The sequence below is a fragment of the Tupaia chinensis genome, unplaced genomic scaffold, assembly GCF_000334495.1.
Source record: "Tupaia chinensis unplaced genomic scaffold, TupChi_1.0 Scaffold000532_1, whole genome shotgun sequence".
Lineage (NCBI taxonomy): Eukaryota > Metazoa > Chordata > Mammalia > Scandentia > Tupaiidae > Tupaia > Tupaia belangeri.
The window spans coordinates 1644132-1655050 of NW_006160045.1; the positions used below are offsets into that span (position 1 = coordinate 1644132).

Below are 10919 nucleotides of genomic sequence, written 5' to 3' on the forward strand. Positions count from 1 at the left end.
AAAACAGCATAATAGTGACCTCAGCCTTGTTTGATGTGCAAACATAAAGGAAACTTAAATGATCACTTATGATAAATGCTTATGTTAGACAGAAATACAACTTAACCCTGGCCATCATAAGCAGTCAACTGATCTGATTATGTGTCTAGGGACTTTCCAACAGGTACTTTGAAAAGGACAATTTTGTCATTGAAAGCCAATCAAATCATTTTTTTGCTTCTTCATTTTTCTAGTAAATACTTACCTCTGACAGTTTGTCTTTGGGTATAGATATCATTCAATTCATGAATTGCTTCCTACTCAAATAAACTCTCTTTAAATTTTTACCGTACCTTAGATTTTAATTTTTATTTATTTATTTATTTATTTATATTTTTGCTATAGGGTGCGCGTGCTTGCTGGAGAGAAAGAGCAAGACCCAGAGACAGGAAGGAAAAAACACCCCCTGGGGGCATGACCACACCACAATCCCTTCTCCTCCATTTTGCTCTTGGAATTTTGGGCACACGCACACATGCGCACACATGCGCACACATGCGCCCAGCGTGAGTTTTAAGCTGCTGAGTCCAGGGCTTGAACTGCAGCCAACTACGTGGGAGTCCAATGATGTAACCATTACACCATCTGCTGTCACCCTCAGATTTTTCTCTTAACAGACTTTTTTTTTTTTTTTTTTTTAATTTTACCAGTGGATGCATGCACTTACTAGAAAGAGAGTGGGAGAAAAAGAAAGCTCTCCCAGTGGGGTGTGGTCATACCATAATCCCCTCCTTCATCTCTCATCCTGTCAGGACCACCATGCACACACACATGCACGTATGCACACACACATACACACACAGCAGTTTTCTCAAGCCACTGGAGTCAGGATTTGAACTGCAGTTTATCTAGCTCATAACCAGTAGGCTACCGGATCAGCCCCAGATCCTAGTTTTGTCAGATTCAGTATACAGTAGAGGTTCTACTGATTTCACAAAAAAGTGAGTTCTGACCCAGTTTCCTCCATTTTTCTAGACAAGTATGCCTCTAAATTTCATGCATTTCCCATTCTCCAACCAAGCATTATGAATTTTCACATTAATTCTTTAGAAATGTTTATATTAAGCACTCATTGTATAGCAGGCACTATGCTGGGCTGTGCACATAAATGCGTTCCAAGCCCCAAAGTTTTTACTTTTGGACGGACCAGTCTTAATAAAACAAAAGCCCGGGTGAAGAAGAAAGGAAAGAAGGTACTGTTTCTGGACACTAGAGGTAATTGCAACAGCTCATCTTCAGCTCCACCCTTTCCCTTGCAGAGCTGCTGTTGGCTCACCATGGAGCAGAACGAAGACTAGAGCTTGGCTATTGGACTGTCCAGCATTAGTGTAGTTAACTACGTTCTGAAACTATTTCTCTTCTGTTCCACCATGTGAATTTAGCCCCCTGGTCCCTCACAGCTGGTCCTGCGAGTGCACTGGAAGTGCACTAAAGACACTAGCTGTGTGTAGAGAGTTGGTTGTTTAAGTGGTGAGTAAGTAAAGAGAAGATCAGACCTAACTTGCCATGCTGTTTCTTTTTCTTGGAGAGATTTTTTTTTGCTATAGGGTGCCTGCGCTCGCTAGAGAGACAGAAAGTGAGAGATCACTCACCAGGGGGATGACCACGCCATAGTCCCTTCTCCTCCATTCTTCTCTCAGGATCTTGGGTATGCACACACACATGCCCGGCATGAGTTTTTTTTTTTGTTTGTTTTTTGTTGTCCGTTTTTTTAGAGGTTTTTGCTATAGGGCGTGTGAGCTCACCAGACAGACAGAGAGAGACATAGAGACAGAAAGCGAGAAATCACCCCCCCAGGGGGGATGGTCACGCCGCCATCTCTTCTCCTCCATTCTCTTCTTGGGATCTTGGGCACGCACGCACACGTGCCCAGCATGAGTTTAAGCCACCGGGTCTGGGACGCGAACCACGGTCAACTATGTGGGAGTCCAGCGACATAGCTGTTACGCTAACTGCTGGTCCCGCGGCATGAGTTTTTAAGTAACAAGGTTCAGGACTTGAACCACGGTCAACGATGTAGGAGTCCAGTGATGTAATCATTACATCTGCTGGTCCATTGCCGTGCTGTTAAAATGATTCCAAACTACCCTCCTGAGAAGTACAACCAAGTGTGGCTACTCCTCTGTACCCTAAGCAACGGAGGGATCTTAGACTTCTCACAGGATTCCTTCTCAAATGTTTAAGTGATATGTCAGAACATATGACATTACGCATTCTCTTTGCCCCACATAAGGTATCCTTAACTTCAAATTCACAGAAAACAAAGGCTATTTGCTTAGCATTTTTCAGCTGTATTTTTTCTAGTTAATGAGATGGTCTTGCACTTTGAGCTCAACTCAGAGTTGTCAATACTTTAAATCCCTAAGAAAGTGTTAGTTTTTTGTTTTACTTGTTTTTTAGTTTTGCTATACAGTGCATGTCTCATGGGGGGAGGGGTGAGAAATCACTCTCTAGGGGGGATGGCCACATCACAATTCCTTCTTCTCCACTCTCCTCTTGGGACTTTGGGCACACACACACGTGCCCAAGCGGCTGGGTATGGGGCTCAAAAGCTGAAGCTGGCCATGTGGGATCCAGCACTTCAAACTCCATGCCATGCCACCTGCTGGCCCCAATTGCAGCCAGTTTTTTCTTTCTCTCTTTTTTTTTTAAACTTCAAGTTCTTTTTATTTATTTCTTTTCATTTGGCTTGTACAATAATTCTTGTTTGTAAAAGAACTTAAGTTTATTGAATAAAAAGCACAGTTTATGGGATTTTTTTTTAAATAAAAGACATTGCTAAAGGGGTATCACTCACTGAGTTAAATACAATTTTTTGATTAAAAAAAATCATTCTGCATTAGTCCACCACAAAGCAGATTCACATATAACTGTCCACAGTAGAAAAACACAGGAAAGTTTTTATGTGATCCCAGAGGTACCCTGTCCTTATTCATAAGAAAACAAAATGTTTTTCAAAGTTAAACCTATTAAGTTTCTAGAAATACAAAACACTTTAAGCAAAATCCTTTAAGAAAAAATTTTTTTTTCTCTCATCTTCTGTTCATGGCATAAATTTTAATTTTTTCCAGTGGAACCAAAACCTCCTGAACCCTGTTCAGTGTCATCCAAACCTTGAACTTCTTCTATTTCTGGGCAAAAAAATTTGTTCACAAATGAGCTGTGCAATTCTGGTCACCTTTTTTAACTTCAGACTTTTTTTTGTCAAAATTAAAGAGTACAACACCAATATTTCCTCTATAATCTTCATCTATGACACCAGCTCCTACATCTATGAAGTGTTTTGCAGCCAAGCCAGAAAGTGGAGCTTCTCTTCCATAACACCCAGAAGGAAGAGCTATCTGAATGTCAGTCTTCACGAGGGCCTTCTCCATAGGTGGCATTGTATAATCCATAAGTGGTACTGTATAATCGCAGGCTCTGTACAGGTCATAGCCTGCCACCTGCACGGAGCCTGGGTCGGGGCTGTGGTGTGCTCTGACAGCCGGGCAAAGCGCAGCCGCATGCCGCTGTCCTCCGCAGGCCGGGCCCACTTGCTGGGTGAGTGTGTCTTTGGAGCAGGGCATGACAGCATGAGAGAATGAGCTGAGGAGAGAGCAGAGGTAAAGAGAGCGCAAAGTACAGCCAGTTTTTAATACATGTCTCATTGCCCCAGGGATACTACAGAGAGCCACTTAGGTCATTTAACATGGTTTTTTTTTTTTTTTTTTTTTTTGAATTTTATGGTAAATATACATAAAACATAAAATTTACCATTTTAACAATTTTTAAGTGTGCAGTTCAGTGTCATTAAATATATTCACATTGTTGTGCCCAAAACTTTTTCATTTTCCCAAACTGAAACTCTGTACTCATTAAATTCTTCATTCTTTCCTCCTACCCACTCCTAGCAACCACCATTCTACTTTCTCTTTATGATTTCGATTAAGTACTCAAAGAAGTGGAATCATACTATTTCACTTAGCATTATATCCTTGACATTCATCTGTGTTACAGCATGTGTCAGTGTCCTTCCTTGTTAAAATTGAACAATATTTCATTGAATGTGTATCACATATTTTGTTTATCTATTTTTTTTTTTAATTTGCTAGAGTACTCATCTTAGAGAAAGAGAGAGGAAGAGAGAAAGGGAAAGGGAGGAAGTAGTCCCATGGTGGGTGGTGACACTACAATCCCTTCTCTTCCGTTTTTCTGTCCTTTAAGGATTTGGGGCATGCATGACCATGTCCCTGGTGTGTTTTTAAAGCCACTAGGCCCAGAACTCACATAGCATATTCGGCCATGTGAGATCTGCCTCTACCGTCATGCCACCAGCTGGCCCAATTAATTTTTGAGGTTTTTGCTATAGGGCATGTGTGCTCACTGGAGAGACAGAGAGACAGAAAACAAGAAATCACCACCCAACAGGGATAGCCAAACCACAATCCCTTCTCCTCTGTCCTCTTCTTGAGATTTTGAGCATGCGCACACACGCACCAGGCATGAGTTTCTAGCCACTGGTTCTGGGACTTGAACTACGGTCAGCCACGTGGGAATCCAGCACCTTAACTTCTACACCACCTGCTGGTCCCACTGTCTCAATTAATTAACTTTTAAAAATTATATATTTATTGGGACCAGCAGTTGGCATAATGGCTATGTCGCTGGACTCCCATGTAGTTGACCGCGGTTCGAGTCCCGACTCGGAGACTTAAACTCACGCTGGGTGCTTGTGCGTGCGTGCCCAAGATCCTGAGAGGAGAATGAGGAGAAAGGATTGCGGTGTGGTCATCCCTCCTGGGGGATGATTTCTTGCTTTCTGTCGCTTTCTCTGTCTTTTCGGCAAATGCACAAGCCCTATAGCAAACAAAACAAAACTTATGCCCCCCCCAAAAAAAGATATATATATGTATATATTATTTAGGTTTTTGCAATAGGGTGCTCACCAGAAAGAGGCAAAAAGAGGGAAAGTAAGAAATCACCACCTGGGGGGGATGGCCACATTGCAGTCTCTTCTCCTCCATTCTACTATTGGGATTTTGGGCATGGATGCACATGAGCATGATTTTTCAAGCCACCAGGTCCAGGACTTGAACTGCTGCTGGCCAAGTGGGAATCCAGCGCCTTGACCATCATGCCACCTGCTGGCCCCCAATTCATTTGATTTTTAATGGACAGTTGGATTGCTTTCACCAAATCCTTTAACTTCCACTCCTTGGTTTCTTAATCTGTTAAGTATAGAATCAAATATGATAAGGAGTGAGGTTTGTATAAAAAGCTAATTAGTGACCAAATATTAATGACTGTTTTCAGGCAGGCAAATACAAGGGCACTTCAAAAAACCTATAGAAAATGGAATTAAAATACGATTTTATTTTGGTGCAAAAAAATCTGTTTATTTTTTTCATAGTACACATTTTCCATGAACTTTGTGAAGCTCTGTTATAGAAATAAATGAGATTTTGGAAGGCAGGAATGAAAGCAGCAGGAAGACTGCTTGTGCCTCTAGATCAATGTCTTTTTTTTTTTTTAGAGGTTTTCGCTATAGGGTGTGTACGCTTGTCAGAGAGACAGAAAGTGAGAAATCATCCCCCAGGGGGGATGGCCATGCCACAATCCCTTCTCTTCCATTCTCCTCTAGGCATCTTGGGCACACACGCATACACGCCCAGCGTGAGGTTAAGCCACCGGGTCCGGGACTCAAACCGACACAAACCACAGTCGACTACATGGGAGTTCAGCGACATAGCCATTATGCTAACTGCTGGTCCTAAATGTCTTTTTCTTTCTTTTTTTTTTTTTTAATAATTATTTTATTTATTATTTTTTTTTAGAGGTTTTGTCTTAGAGCATGTGCACTTGCCAGAGAGAGAAAGGGACAAGAGACAGTGAGAGGGAAAGTGAGAAATCATCCCCTACCCATGGTCATGCAATCCCTTGTCCTTTCATCTCCTGGAATCCTAGGCATGTATGCATATGCGCCTGACATGAGTTTCAGGTCACCAGGTCTGGTACTCAAACTGTGGTCAACCATTTAGGAGTCTAGTGACATAGGCACTATGCCATCTGCTGCCCCTTATTAAATTTGCTATAGGGCTCATATTCTCACCAGAGAGAGAGACAGAGAGAGAGAAAAACCACCAGTTCTGGAACTAGAATTGCAGTCAGTCACGTGTGACCACCACGCCACCTGTTGGCCCCAGCCAGTGTTTCATTAAGCATGTCTACTGTCTCACAATATGCCGATTCCTGGGCTGTTTTACAGATCTACTAAGTCAAACCTGTGGAGTAGTACCCAGTAATCTTCCTTTTCAACAATTCCTTTTCTGGTGAATTCTAATATACACTGGAATCAGTTTTAGGATTCAGGAGTTAGGGTGTCTCATATGGTGAAAAAATATATCTACCCTGGCCAAACAGGTAGTCTGGAGCCTTGGTCTCTGCTTCTCTAACCACCCTTCTCTCCATTCCTAGCAGCTTCATTTCCCTGAGGGACACCACAGCCATTTACTTGCTGGTGAACAGGAGCCTTGTGACAATGTGAGCATGACAGAGATATACAATGACTGTGTGGGATAGGACAGCTTTGTGTAAATGACTTATAGCAGCCAGTAGTGGTGGGAGCAGCCCTGGGAACAGAGCCTGGAACTTTTCTCTAGCTCATGGCAAGATGAACTTGTCCTCTGACTGATGCATCAGGTACCAGCAGAGATATTACTCTGCAGTGCTAGCTTTTAAAGTGGTCCAGGCAGGTAAGACTGGCCTGGGGACACAGACCCATCCAGTGACTCGTCTAATGGCCAAGGGCCATTTCTTGCTTGGTTTCTCTTTTCCTTCTTTCTTTGAAAGAAAAGTTTGGATTGTTTTTGGAAATTTTGTTAAGTAGTAACTTTTTTCTGAATAAACAAAATAGCTTATTTAATGGTTTTATGTGATGAACTGAGACATATTTTAAGTGTTTTCTATGGTGAACACAGGAAGGCCCTTTAGGAGTCTAATTCAATTCCTGCATGTGGGCAGGAATTAGCATATGGCTCTCATCCTCCAGTAGGCTAGATTAGGTTCTTTTTTTTTTTTTTTTGGAGAGGTTTTCGCTATAGGGCACGTGCACTCTCCAGACAGAGAGAGACAGAGAGACAGAAAGCGAGAAATCACCCCCCAGGGGGGATGGTCACACCACAATCCCTTCTCCTCCATTCTCCTCTCGGGATCTTGGGCACGCATGCACACGTGCCCGGTGTGAGTTTTAAGACACTGGGTCTGGGACACGAACCACGGTTGACTATGTGGGAATCCAGCGACATAGCCATTACGCTAACTGCTGGTTCCCAAGTTCTTAAATGGTGATTTGGGGCTGCACTCTAAGGGGGAAAAGTGGAAGATGCATGTTTTTTATGACCCTGACTCTGGGACTTCCCCTGTATTGTTTTTGTCACATTCTTTGGTTAAGCCCTGATTCAAAGCATGGGTAGAAAACACCTACTCTTGGGAAAAAGTGTCAAAGACTATGGCCATATTTCATTCAGTACCTACTTATTAGAGTGATAAGTTACATCTTGTACTTTCTATTATTTATTTCCACCAATAAATGCATAAGTCCCCACTGTCCACCTTTCTCTCCCTGCCTTCCCCAGCCTTCCCCAGCTCTCTGTCTCCCACAGCTAGGGTGATAGGAGCTGCTGACTCCAGTCTCCCAAGTCCCTCTACCTCTTGCTGAACACCAGGAAGATGCCTGTGACTCTCTTCTTTGATTGTGCTTGCTTACTTGGTGTGGCCATTTGGACAGAACTAATTGTGTTATTTTTTACGAGGTGCCTGGAGGTTTGGTCATTAACCAGTGAGCTACCCCAACATTCTCAAATGTCAAAACTTAAGATTTTGCTTTAGAGTAAGGGTCCACTATACTACTTACACACACACACACACACACACACACACATGCATGCACGTATGTTCTATTAGGTGTCTGGTAGAACTTGATGCTGTTATGTCAGTGTTACTTAGCAAGTGGCATGCCAGGGCCAGTCCCAATGCCTAGTGGTTATGGGAACTGGATCCCTCATGGCTGACCACAGTTGGATTCCAGCTGACCCTGGCAGTTGAAAAACACACCAGGCACGTGCATTTGAGTGCCCCAAATCCTGACAAGATGGAGAAATGGAGAAGAATGGATTGTAGTATAATCACACCCCATTAAAGGATACTTTCTTTCTCTCCCCCTCTGTCACACTCCATCTCTCTCTGGCAGGCACACACACACTCTGGCAATTAAAAAAAAAAGTGTCATGCTATGAGCTCATAGCAAAATACACGTTTTCAAACTTTATTTCATTCAGTAAAGAGGTTTCCACTATATGCTCGCAATGGATCAGTACACTACCATGTAGTGTGGTAAGGAGGGACAGTTTTCTGGATAACATCTACAACATCTAGCTCAGATTTGGAATCCAGGAATAATTCCTAGAAGACATCTAAGCAAATGTATTGTGGGCTGATTTCATAGCTGTAAACCCTTTTACAGTGATTTTTTTTTTTCCTTTAATGAAGATATAACCAGCCTTTAACTCTCTTGCCCTTTTTTTGGCAACAGCTCAGAAAAAAGCCAAATCTCAACGTAGTAGCAAAGCAGCTATGTGCTTCCTGCCACATTGTGCTATTGCTCACACACAGTGCAGCACTATGGTTAATGTTCTTATATACTCATCTCCCCTCATCACACTCCAAAGAAGTAATTTACATGGGCTTTAGAGAGAGCAGAAGGTCAGAGAGAGATTAGCCCAGGAGGAGCCAGCTTTAGGGAGATAAAGTCAACCTCTCCTAAAATCACAGACTAAAATCCTCTCACTTTTCCACTCTGTAACTTAGTATGCATCTCTCTGCTGAGTCAGGAAATGCTGTATAATCCAAAGTAAGTTCTGTACCCCATTGACTAAAGCCAGACAGCCCTTCTATGCTCAAAGCTAGTCCTTTCTCCTCTTTCCACGGAGCTCCAGGAAGTTGCATTGCAAACTAGAAGTGGTGGAGGCACACCAGGTCCCTTTCTGCTGTCCTGTGAAGACTGTAAAGGAAGTAAAGCTGTGACTCATGACTTGGGTCAGACCAAGGTCCTATTAAACTCAAAGATCCAGTCTGTTGTTCTGTGTTCGTAGGTGTGCACTGGATATTGAATGAAAAAGGTAGTGTGGTCTTCTGAGAAAATATGTATGCTAGGCCGGTGTTGTAGAGCAGTGGTTAAACCCTTTGCATAGGAAGCCAGATCGCACACAGCCAACTGCAGTTCAAATTCCAGCCCCCGTAGCTTGCAAAACATGCCAGGCATATGTATGTACATGCCCAAAACTTGACAGGATAAAGAAATGGAAGAAAAAGGATTATGATTATGATGTGAACCATGACCCACTGGGAGGTGTGTTCTCGCTCCCACTTATTTTTTTTTCTCTCTCTCTCACTGGTGAGCACACACATCCTCTGACAATAAAAGCAAAAATCAAATTAAAAACAAAACTATGCTGGCACAGAATAGGAAGGGGCAACGAGAACAGAACTCTTGTCACTGATAGTTGAACCCATCTGGGCGGCAGAGACATGCACACCACTTACAGAGCTACACATCAAGAGTATGAGGAGGTTGCTCAGTGCCTCCACATTTCTTCTCGCTATCCAGCCCCCACAACATCCATCTTCTTCGTCCTGTTTAATCTGTAGAATCTATCAACCTTGTCCTCCAACAAACTGAGCAAGGGCTACCAGAACTAGTTGGATGGCCTGAAGTTATTTTGGAAGAGTTACAAGTGCACTGAGAGTACGGGTGGTATAGAATGAGAAAATGCAGTAGTTTACAAGTTTTCCAGTTTATGAAGCAAGTTTGTTATTAACAATCTGAAAAGGGCAGTCAGTATAGTCATGGGATAGCCTCTACCTTGAATGTTTTTTCAAAATCATGGAAGAAATAAAGAGGGGCTGTTGGGCAAGGAGGAGGAGCTCCGGGAGGTTACTGAGTAGTCAAAGAGTAGGCAGAATCTGTGGCAAGCAAAAGAGGACTTCAAGGACATCAAGGAGGAAAGAGCCTGTCGCTATCACTGTCCTAACACTAGGGTAAAGTATGAGAGGCCAAGGGAATGCATATGGAGGAAGAACTTGACCACTGGGAGATCATGAAGGTCAGTAAAGCAAGAAGACTAAACACCGGCAGGAGTGGGAGATGGCTGCACTGAAGGGCATGAACCTACAGTGCCAGAGGGAAAGGAGGAAAGGGAAAGATTCCTCCCGAGCAGGAGGAAAGATACCTCTTCTCCACAAGTGAGAAGGTAGAGGAAGGCAGGGTCAGAGCATATGAGCAGCATGAGGAGTCAGTTGGTGTCCTTTTTGCCACATTTATGATGGTCTAAAATTATTTCCAAATTAAAAGTTTGAAAAATTGTTGGGAACCAGCAGTTGGTGTAATGGCTATGTCGCTGGACTCCCATGTAGTCGACCGTGGTTCGCGTCCTGGAACCGGTGACTTAAAACTCACGCCGGGCACGTGTGCGTGCGTGCCCAAGATCCCGAGAAGAGAATGGAGGAGAAGGGATTGCGGTGTGACCATCCCCCCGGGGGGTGATTTCTCACTTTCTGTCTCTATGTCTCTCTCTGTCTGTCTGGCGAGCGCACACACCCTATAGCAAAAAAAATCTCTCAAAAAAAAAAAGTTTGAAAAATTGTGAGGCATTCCCAGTTCATCATATTCATTGCTTGGTGATTTGAAAACAAAAATAGAATGAAAACTTTACTCCCTTTAAACTCTTGCTTTTCGGGAACCAGCAGTTAGTGTAATGGCTGTGTTGCTGGACTCCCACGTAGTCGACCGCGGTTGGCGTCCCGGACCCAGCGGCTTAAAACTCACGCTGGGCGCCTGTGCGTGC

The 10919-nt window shown here is 43.2% G+C and overlaps 1 pseudogene; it reads right to left on the reverse strand.

Annotated features, from left to right (window-relative positions):
- Nucleotides 1-3068: 3068 nt before the first annotated feature.
- Nucleotides 3069-3605, reverse strand: LOC102502430 (deoxyuridine 5'-triphosphate nucleotidohydrolase, mitochondrial pseudogene; annotated as a pseudogene).
- Between the last annotated feature and the right edge of the window lie 7314 nt (nucleotides 3606-10919).